The following is an 11,935-nucleotide window of genomic DNA, read 5'->3' on the forward strand; positions in this document are numbered from 1 at the left end:
CTCCTGAATTCAGGAGGGCAACCTCCTGAATCTGTGTTCCCCAAATTGCAATGCTTTAACCCCAAATAAACACTCATTTGCCTCTCATTGTGGCTCTTTGTCTCCAGGTTGACAAAGACAGGAAGTATCCATTAACGATATAACACTTACAATAAACTCCCTAAATGGAAATATATTTTGTAATTCCAAATATATGTTTGTAATTTATAATTGAATGACAAGTATTTTTAAAGATTTATTTATTTATGGGGCACCAGGGTGACTCAGTGGGTTAAAGCCTCTGCCTTCACCTCAGGTCATGATCCCAAGGTCCTGGGATCGAGCCCCACATCAGGCTCTCTGCTTGGCGGGGAGCCTGCTTCCTCCTCTCTCTCTTCCTGCCTCTCTGCCTACTTGTGATCTCTGTCTGTCAAATAAATAAATAAAAATTTTTTTAAAAGATTTATTTATTTATTTGAGAAAGAACAGTAGGATGGGAGGAGGTAGGGCAGAGGGAGATGGAAAGAATCTCAAGCAAACTCTGCACTGAGTGCAGAGCCAGATGCCAGGCTTGATTCCAGGACCCTGGGATCACGACCGAGCTGAAACCAAGAGTTGGACATTTAACCGACTGCGCCACCCAAGCGCCACTAGAATGACAAGTATTTGAACAAATGAAGAGAAAATGATCCATTTCTTCTGTCCATTTTATTTCAGGGAAGTAGTAGATGATAAAAAATACTGGAAGTATGTTTCCAATTATAGGTCCTATTATTCTAGGGAATATGGGTATAGATAACTAGTTCAGCCCTATATAAATACCCTTATGAGTACAGAAAACTTAAAAGCTATCAGTTTATACTCTTAACAGCTTCTTATAATCCAAGCCTATTTCTTCCAAAATGTATTGACTATGATATTTCATCATATTTTTTACCAGTGATATATATATTTTTTTACTATTATGGATAGTTACCATTTCCTGCCCCTTTCCTCCCACCCTTCAAAAAATATATAATCTAAAAAAGAAATAAAGTGGCACCTGTGTGGCTCAGTTGCTTAAGCGTCTGCCTTCAGCTCAGGTCATGATCTCAGAGACCAGTGACAGGGCCCCACATGGGGCTCCCTGCTCAGTGTGAGCTTGCTTCTCCCTCTCCCTCTGCTCCTCTTCCCTGCTTGTGCTCTCTTTTGTTCTCTCTCTCTCAAATAAATAATTTTAAAAAATAATAAAACAAAAATTAAAAAATTAAAAAGACATAAAAACTGCAATAAGTCACCTTTGAGAAATTCCAACAAAAACAAAATTTAAACAATAGTTCAACTGAACGTTTTATCAGAGCTTTCTGCCTATGGATGCCGCCATGTAGGCATCCATAAACACTCCCTTCCCACCACTGTCATATCTAAGTCAGAGTCTCCTAAGGAGCCTGAACAGCTGCAGAAGCTCTTCCCCAGAGGTTTGAGCTTTGAAGAATCTGATGAGGAGCCATTATGAGCCATCGGGGACACTTATGGACTGTGTGGTGATGAGAGTCCCAAACTCCAAGCACCCCAGAGGTTTTGGGTTTGTCAAGTATGCCACTGGGGAGGGGGTGGATGCAGTCATGAATGCAAGGTCACACAAGGTGGATGGAAGAGCTGTGGAACCAAAGAGAGAAAAGGCTCAAAGACCAAATGCCCACTTAAGTGAGAAAAGGATTTTCCTTGGTGGCATTAAAAAAGACACTGAAGGACATGATTATTTTGAACAGTATAGGAAAATTGAAGTGATTGAAATCATGACTGACCAATGGAATGACAAGAAGAGAGGATTTGCTTTTGTAACACTTGATGACCATGACTTTGTACATAAGATTGTCATTCAAAAATACCATACTGTGAATGGCCACAGCTGTGACATAAAGAAAGTCCTATCTAAGCAAGATAAGGCTAATCTTTCATCCAGCCAAAGAGGTGGAAGTGCTTCTGGAAACTTTGGTGGTGGTGATGGAGGTGGTTTTGGTAGGAAAGACAACTTTGATCGTGGAGGTGACTTCAGTGGTGAGGTGGCTTTGGTGGCAGTCATGATGGCAGTGGATATGGTGGCCGTGGGGATGGCTATAACAGATTTGGTAATGCAGGAAGCAATTTTAGAAGTGATGGAAATGATAATGACTTTGGCAATGACAAAAGTCAATCTTCAAATTTTGGACCCATGAAAGGAGGGAATTTTGGAAGCAGAAGCCCTGGGCCCTATGATGGTGGAGGCCAATACTTTGCCAAACCATGAAACCAAAGCAGCTATGGTGATTCCAGCAGCAGCAGTAGCTGTGACAATAGCAGAAGGTTTTAATTACTTCCAGGAAACAGAGCTTAGCAGGAGAGGAGATCCAGAGAAGTGAAAAGAAAGCTACAGGTTACAGGATTTGTGAACCTAGCCAAGCACAGTGAATGCAGGGTCTAGCTGCTACAAAGATAACGTATTTTAGACAATACATATGTGTATGGGCAAAAAGCTCAAGGAGTGTATTTGTGACTAATTATATAAAAGGTTATTTTAGTTTTTCTGTTCTGTGGGAATTTTAAAGCATTTCAAGGGGTTTTAATGCCAATTTTTTTTTTCACCCATGCTATTGATTGTTAAATGCTATGATCTGATCATGATGCTGAATAAATTGTGTCTAAATAAATAAATAAAAATTGTATCAAAGATTTTAACATTTTAATATGCCATATGAAATTTCAAGAAGGACAATACTCTGTATAAGATTTCCTGAAAATTTGTAACCATGGAACTGAAGGACCAAAAATTCTTCCATCCCAAGAAATGGCTCTTCAGCATGTTGATTATTTTCAGCTAGGTTATTTTGTTTCTTGGTGGGTTTTTGTTTTTGTTTGTTTGTTTTTAAATTTTAGAGCAAGAGAGACAAAAAGCAGGAGGGGCAGAGAGAGAGGGACAGAGAGAATCTCAAGCAGACTCCATGCTGAACATGGAGCCCAATACCGTGTTCGATCCCAAGACTCTGAAATCATGACCTGAGCTGAAACCAAGAGTCAGACACTTAACTGACTGGACCACCCAGGTGTCCCTGGTTATTTATTTATTTTTTCAATAAGCTCTACACCCAATGTGGGCTTGAACCCATGATCCCAAAATCAAAAGTTGCATCTTCTACAAACATTGAGCCACTCAGATTCCACCTTAAGATGGTTATTTTTAAGAAACTGCAGAGAAGGTCTGAAAACTGTAGAAGTTACTCCTTTGTAAGAAACTTTTACATTTATCATGGAAATACCCATTTGTAAGGGTGTCTCCCTCACTATACCTGGAAGAGGGAATGGCTCATTCTCTAGAAATTTATCTATGGAGAAAGCAATAAGTGAAATCTGTGTAATAGCCTTATCTCTGCTGACTGTGCTTTTCCTGGCAATCTCCCATTATGAACACCTCATCTCTAATACCTGCCTTTGTCTTTAGCTGAAGATGGTATTTAAGATGCTAGGTTTAGTCATTTGAGGTGTTGCTCAGTTCTTGGGTCTTTCCATGTATACATGTTATTAAACTTTCATTTGTTTTCTTCTTGTTGATCTGCTTCATATCAATTTAATTATTAGACCCAACTGAAGAACTTAGAAAGGTAAAAGGAAATTTTTTCCCCAACAGAACTGTTCTTTTCTCAACTTTACTGTAGGATTGAAGATATTTTGAAAAATCTTGGTACAGCAGAAACACTGTGTGTTTTTGGATTCCTGGAGACTACATTTAAATCCCAATCCCTTCCAGCTCTGTCTCTGTTAATTAAATATTTGAGCCTTGATATCATCATATGTAAACAGGAAATATTACTGACCTAATAGGACCATTGTATGAATGCAATAAGCTAATTCAGATAACTCATTTCAACATTTACTTAGGTCCTAGGCAAAGACCAGCACTTGATTAGGAGCCAGAGATAAAGAGATAATTAAGACATAACCCTTATACTCAAGGAATTCACTATTTTCAAATTCACTGTACATTTGTTAATATGGGAATTCTCTCTGGCCACAGTGTTCTTATTTTCTATATTCTTCTCTGTATCTTTCAATGACTCTTTTGTGGCTGGCAGCTCAAAACTCTCACTTTCCTAATCAGAGCATTTTAGTTCTCCATTTCCCCAAACCAAATATCCTTCAACATCTAAAGTCCATAGATGGAAATCAAAAGGCCGTATATTCTGGATATCTGTCCTTACAAGTACAAAGGATGGAAAATATTTGAAATCAGAGATTTTTCATGAACAGAGATCAGATAAGATTTGTAACAATTATCTCATCCAGTGTTGACATAGGTATAGTGAAGCAATGTCACTGTATTTTCTTGAAGGCCCTGAGATCATCTGGAAGTGTTTGTTACTATTCTTTTGTCCATTTTCACTTGGCTAGTCCTATTTAAAATGATAACTTTTTCAGGGTGCCTGAGTAGCTCAGTGGGTTAAAGCCTCTGCCTTTGGCTCAGGTCATGATCCCAGGGATCCTGGGATCGAGCCCCACATCAGGCTCTCTGCTCTGCGGGGAGCCTGCTTCCTCATCTCTCTGCCTGCCTCTCTGCCTACTTGTGATCTCTGTCTGTCAAATAAATAAAATCTTTAAAATAAATAAATAAATAAAATGATAACTTTTTCAAGAAAACAAATTAAAATAAAAGCTTTTTGAGCCAAATACTATACATGCAAAGTGTGGGTCTCTTATCAAAATCAGCAGTTGTGGGCACCTGGGTGGCTCAGTTGGTTGGGCGACTGCCTTCGGCTCAGGTCATGATCCCGGACTTCCAGGATCGAGTCCCGCATCAGGCTCCCAGCTCTTTGGGGAGTCTGCTTCTCCCTTTGACCTTCTCCTCTCTCATGCTCTCTCTCACTCATTCTCTCTCAAATAAATAAATAAAATCTTAAAAAAAAAATCAGCAGTTGTTCTGATGAATATAGCAATGCATTCAAATGAGAAAAGAAAAAAATAGATATAAAACAGCAAATTCACACAAAAAACATATTCATATGATTATTAATGCTTATTTATTTATTTATTTAAAGATTTATCAGAGATCGGGGGAGGGACAGAGGAAGAAAGATAGAGAGAATCTCATGCAGACTCTGCACTGAATGCAGAGCCTGACACAGGGCTTGGGGCTCGATCTCATGGTTCTGAGCTGAAATCAAGAGTCAAACACTTAAGCAACTGAGCCACCCAGGCACCTCACATATTAAATGTTTCTTAAGTATAGATTAGAATGTGCTTAGCTAAAGAAATCATAATTTATTCCAATTCAAAATGAATGAGTAACCAGTATATCAAAGCAATAAAGGCAGTTGCAAAAAAATTTAAAAAGAAGGTACCACCTCAGCATTGAAATAATTTAAATGTTATACTAATGACAAACATAAAGCATTTATTGAACCACTGCTGTGTGTTTAGCACTGTTATAGGTCTTTTTGTTTTTGTTTTGTTTTGGATGTGAAGGAAAAGATTAGAAGCTGAAGCTTCAGATTAGAATTTGCAGGAGAGAAAAAAAAATCTTGTAATCTGGGGCAGACAGGGCTTACTTCTACCTGTTAGATAGCAATAATCATAGAACACTTCAGATATATATCTTAAGGGGAAAACTCACCCAGGTAGTGTGTTAGTTTGGGTTGATTTTGTTTTCCAAGTTGGTTACTCCTAACTGAACATAATAGAGGCAAATCTTTTATTAAATTATGTTTTGCTAAAACAATCAAAAACAAAACCCAATAAAATATGGTAAAATTAAACATACCAAATAATGAGAATCAAAGTTAAATTTTTTAATCTGCTCTGAGTTGGCACAAAAATATTTCCAACAGTGTTTTCCTTCTACTCTATTGCCTGCTTTGAATTTGGTTAGCAGAATAAGCATTAGACACCCATGTTTTTTATCTCAATCCATAAAAATCCAGGAATGAGAATATATGGAAGAATAAAGATTATAAGGGCAAGATTGGATTCTTGAATCAACTAATGACTTAGAAAATAAGGTTGGTTTTTTTTTACATTTCATAATTTTATTCCCAACTCTGTAAAAATGTAACATCATTCTGTCTTATCTCATAATTTTTCATCATGCAAAAGGAAAATATTATTACTCACTTATTTCCATGGAGGTAATATATGGAAGGAAAACCTCTCCTCCACCCTATTAACTGTAATGACGAGGGCCTAAGAATTAAATTGACAAAAGACAGATTAACAGGAGAAAGGGGATATACATTTTACTGATGTTAATATTCTTTCATTTATGGGAATTTCACAGAAAAGAAATGAAAATCTAAAGAGGTGGTTAGACCTGAGAATTTATATACCATTTTAATGAAGGGTGATACTTTCTGGAGAAGTAACTAGATAAGAGAGAAGGGGTTTGGGGCTTCTAAGGACAATAAATTGTGGGAAGGTAAGTATATAGAGAAACTCATAGAAAATGAAGGTCATTTTGTTTGTGCAGAATCATTTCACTGTTTTCTGTCTTCTCCACAGCCATAAAATTCCCCTAGAGTGGGGATTTATGGCAATCTTCATTTCTTAGTAATTTCTGCTTTTCATCAGATAAGGGAAGCTCCAAGACCTTTCTGAATCTGTTAATCCTCAACTGCCGTTAGCACAAAATAATCCACATTCCAAAGTGGCATATTTCGAGGTGGCATATTCAGATCCCCTTCAGTTTCAAACGGCAGCTCCAACAAAAGCATTGTCACTATATTTTCACAGTTTCTGTTACTGGAAACTAAAGTCAATTAACTCTTGATCATGAACAGTTGTCAGGAATCATACCCAGTCAATATTCCAGCTGTAGTTTCATTCCTGGAAGAGCTTCAGCTCAAGGTAGAAAGCCAGATTCCCTCCAGCACTTGGAAGATTCTTATTACTTTAGGTAATTCTAGAGGCTCCTTCCCTCATGAGTTTCACTTATATTTCCAAAGATCTTACAATGAACAAATGTACCCACATATTCAGAACATAAGCTCCCAATTTTTGAAAATGCATTATTTCTGTGATGTAAATATCAAGGAAAAGGAACGTAGTCTCCCTTGATTCACATATTCCTACATGATGCTGTGGATTCCAAAATCAGATCCATTAATCAAATCTGTTACCACGAAAAAATCAGAGATTAATAGCTTCCCTTTGTATTTCATCTTTACATCTTGTTCAAATGCCAAACGTCTCTTGTTAACAAAATCCAGGTAGAATACTGCTGGCAAGTAAGTCAGAGAAAAACAGTTTCCGGGGTTTACCTTCCTTTAGTAAAGGGGAGACTTTAACAAGGTGAGGGTAATAAATGCATCCTGATATGTTACATATAGGTATGACTTCGAGTTATCTGAACAATTCACAAATATTATCAAGTAGTTCCCCTGACAGTTTTTGTTCTACTCAACAAAACATCAGGGTCGTTTTCCTTCAGATTATTTTATCTGCTATGGAACCTTTTTTTTTAATTTTTTTTATTTTTTTTCAGCATAACAGTATTCATTATTTTTGCACCACACCCAGTGCTCCATGCAATCCGTGCCCTCTACAATACCCACCACCTGGTGCCCCCAACCTCCCACCCCCCACCCCTTAACAAAATTCTCAGATCGTTTTTCAGAGTCCATAGTCTCTCATGGTTCACCTCCCCTTCCAATTTCCCTCAACTCCCTTCTCCTCTCCATCTCCCCTTGTCCTCCATGCTATTTGTTATGCTCCACAAATAAGTGAAACCATATGATAATTGACTCTCTCTGCTTGACTTATTTCACTCAGCATCATCTCTTCCAGTCCCGTCCATGTTGCTACAAAACTTGGGGATTCATCCTTTCTTTCTTTTTTTTTTTTTTTTTTTTACAGCTTTATAAACATATATTTTTATCCCCAGGGGTACAGGTCTGCGAATCGCCAGGTTTACACACTTCACAACACTCACCATAGCACATACCCTCCCCGATATCCATAACCCCACCCCCTCTCCCAAACCCCTCCCCCCATCAACCCTCAGTTTGTTTTGTGAGATTAAGAGTCACTTATGGTTTGTCTCCCTCCCAATCCCATCTTGTTTCATTTACTCTTCTCCTACCCCCTCGACCCCCCATGTTGCATCTCCTCTCCCTCATATCAGGGAGATCATATGATAGTTGTCTTTCTCCGATTGACTTATTTCGCTAAGCATGATACCCTCTAGTTCCATCCACGTCGTCGCAAATGGCAAGATTTCATTTCTTTTGATGGCTGCATAGTATTCCATTGTGTATATATACCACATCTTCTTTATCCATTCGTCTGTAGATGGACATCTAGGTTCTTTCCATAGTTTGGCTATTGTAGACATTGCTGCTATAAACATTCGGGTGCATGTGCCCCTTCGGATCACTATGTTTGTATCTTTAGGGTAAATACCCAGCAGTGCAATTGCAGGGTCATAGGGTAGTTCTATTTTCAACATTTTGAGGAACCTCCATGCTGTTTTCCAGAGTGGTTGCACCAGCTTGCATTCCCACCAACAGTGTAGGAGGGTTCCCCTTTCTCCGCATCCTCGCCAGCATCTGTCATTTCCTGACTTGTTAATTTTAGCCATTCTGACTGGTGTGAGGTGATATCTCATGGTGGTTTTGATTTGTATTTCCCTGATGCCGAGTGATATGGAGCACTTTTTCATGTGTCTGTTGGCCATCTGGATGTCTTCTTTGCAGAAATGTCTGTTCATGTCCTCTGCCCATTTCTTGATTGGATTATTTGTTCTTTGGGTGTTGAGTTTGCTAAGTTCTTTATAGATTTTGGACACTAGCCCTTTATCTGATATGTCATTTGCAAATATCTTCTCCCATTCTGTCAGTTGTCTTTTGGTTTTTTTAACTGTTTCCTTTGCTGTGCAAAAGCTTTTGATCTTGATAAAATCCCAAAAGTTCATTTTTGCCCTTGCTTCCCTTGCCTTTGGTGATGTTCCTAGGAAGATGTTGCTGCGGCTGAGGTCGAAGAGGTTGCTGCCTGTGTTCTCCTCGAGGATTTTGATGGATTCCTTTCTCACATTGAGATCCTTCATCCATTTTGAGTCTATTTTCGTGTGTGGTGTAAGGAAATGATCCAATTTCATTTTTCTGCATGTGGCTGTCCAATTTTCCCAACACCATTTATTGAAGAGGCTGTCTTTGTTCCATTGGACATTCTTTCCTGCTTTGTCGAAGATGAGTTGACCATAGAGTTGAAGGTCCATTTCTGGGCTCTCTATTCTGTTCCACTGATCTATGTGTCTGTTTTTGTGCCAGTACCATGCTGTCTTGATGATGACAGCTTTGTAATAGAGCTTGAAGTCCGGAATTGTGATGCCACCAACTTTGGCTTTCTTTTTCAATATTCCTTTGGCTATTCGAGGTCTTTTCTGGTTCCATATAAATTTGAGGATTATTTGTTCCATTTCTTTGAAAAAAATGGATGGTACTTTGATAGGAATTGCATTAAATGTGTAGATTGCTTTAGGTAGCATAGACATTTTCACAATATTTATTCTTGCAATCCAGGAGCATGGAACATTTTTCCATTTCTTTGTGTCTTCCTCAATTTCTTTCATGAGTACTTTATAGTTTTCTGAGTATAGATTCTTAGTCTCTTTGGTTAGGTTTATTCCTAGGTATCTTATAGTTTTGGGTGCAATTGTAAATGGGATGGACTCCTTAATTTCTCTTTCTTCTGTCTTGTTGTTGGTGTAGAGAAATGCAACTGATTTCTGTGCATTGATTTTATATCCTGACACTTTACTGGATTCCTGTACAAGTTCTAGCAGTTTTGGAGTGGAGTCTTTTGGGTTTTCCACATAGAGTATCATATCATCTGCGAAGAGTGATAGTTTGACTTCTTCTTTGCCGATTTGGATGCCTTTAATTTCCTTTTGTTGTCTGATTGCTGAGGCTAGGACTTCTAGTACTATGTTGAATAGCAGTGGTGATAACGGACATCCCTGCCGTTGGAACCTTTTTTTTTTAAATTGTACAATCACCAAAATAAGTTTTCCAGAGTTAAGTTCTTACTAAAAAGATCAGTGAAATGACTAAAGCATTCTGTGCATTTACCCCCAAAAGAGTACTGTGTCTTTTCACCTAGGAAATAAGGCTTACATGCCAAAGCAATTACATGTAGGTTTCAGAGTTGGGTAAATATAACAAGTAACAAAATACCAAATCTAATGTCCCTTACTTTAGGCAAAAACTAAACCAAAGGATGGTGTTCTTCCGGGGTGTCCTTTTCAAAATTTTCCCTAATCTTTTTTTTTTTATATAAAGATTTTATTTATTTGTCAGAGAGAGAGAGAGATCACAAGTAGGCAGAGAGGCAGGCAGAGAGAGAGAGGGCAGGAAGCAGGCTCCCTGCGGAGCATAGAGCCCGATGCGGGGCTCAATCCCAGGACCCTGGGATCATGACCTGAGCCGAAGGCAGAGGCTTTAACCCACTGAGCCACCCAGGCACCCCAAAATTCTCCCTAATCTTAGTATTAAGAAGCATGTTAAGTATCAGCGATTCCTCCAAAATATTCACGCCCAAATCTGCTAAAACACTGTTTGCTATTAGACTATAAATTTAAAAAGTAGCGGTAATTCCATTAAGGACTAGATCTTGTCACATTGGGCTATCTCTTGGGTGTCTTATCAGCAAATGTGGAAACTGAAAGACAATGTGTCAGTCCAGTTCTCTATAATCTTTCCGTCAAAGGAGCCTTTATCAGGCAGCACACTCAAACTAAAAAAGGATAAAAGAGCCAACTCCACTCATTTCTTCTTTGTGTATAGGGGTGGAAAATAAACTACAGCTCCCAAACCGGGCCAAGGTGTATATTTTACTCATTTGTCTAGATAAGCGCACTGTACATGCTATATGATATGACACAGAACCTACAGCAGTATCCACTTTTTTAAAAATGCCATTTCTATTACTTTAAATCAAAAGGTATGGGAGCTGATGGGCAACTGCCTGGGATGAGAGAGATCAAGCACAGGATGAATGATCAGAGTCTGACTACAGGGCGACACTGCAAAACAAAGGCAAATTTCAGTTTTTGGTAATGACTTTTCTATGTAACCTACATTTTTGAGTTTAGGTGATATACCATTTTTGAGGTTACGTTACTGCTTACATTTTAAGAATGGATCATTGAATCGCATCTCCAATGAATTCAGTTGGGTAATAAAAATGTTGCTAAGTGAATTGAGTGTAAATAGGAATAAGAACGTGGGCATTTATTCAGCATGGAGAGTGTACGATGTGTTACTTGGAAGTTACAACTTCTTTTATCAAAGCTGCCCTTAGCAACTTCTCCCGTGCAGTGTTTGGCTGTCAAGGATACCAGCTGTTCTTCAGAACCAGCCAGGTTAATAATTTTTTCTCTGTTGCATAACAACAGAAATGGAGATAGGTTATATAAACCTTGGAACAGATACAGAACAGAGTGTGTGTTATTTTAAATATTTTGAAAGCTATAGATATACATGGAATTTAAAGTATCAAATGAAGCTAAGTAATTATCCTCTTAATTTGGAAGATCCATTTAATCAAACTAGAAATTTTGAGCAGTATCAGAATATCAGTATTTGGAACTTGGGGGTTAACTTAACTGAAGTGGTTGTGTGGGCTCTACAAATTCATTTTATTACATCAATGTGATTGCATGAAAATATATAACTTTAAAGTAAAACTGTAATCATGAATAAGGTAAGTATCATCTAGGTTGTTCTTCCAACCCAAATATGACGGTTATTTAGTAAGTCTCTTATCAATATTTACGGTTTCAGATCAATCATACAAAGAGCTTGAGAGACATCAGTCCCATTTTTACAAAAGGAAAAAAACTACACAAACTGAAAACCAATAACTTTTCTTAGATCCATCAGAGAATTGAGGTAACACGGCAAATAGCCTCCCAGAATTCCAGAGTACCAGGTATGTTCCTTATGTGACACAGATC

At 38.1% G+C, this 11,935-nt stretch overlaps 1 pseudogene; it reads left to right on the plus strand.

The window, feature by feature from the left end:
* The first annotated feature begins 1,475 nt into the window (after positions 1–1,475).
* Positions 1,476–2,649, plus strand: LOC125084972 (heterogeneous nuclear ribonucleoprotein A1-like; annotated as a pseudogene).
* The last annotated feature ends 9,286 nt before the right edge of the window (positions 2,650–11,935 follow it).

The sequence above is a fragment of the Lutra lutra genome, chromosome 14 (assembly GCF_902655055.1).
Source record: "Lutra lutra chromosome 14, mLutLut1.2, whole genome shotgun sequence".
NCBI lineage: Eukaryota > Metazoa > Chordata > Mammalia > Carnivora > Mustelidae > Lutra > Lutra lutra.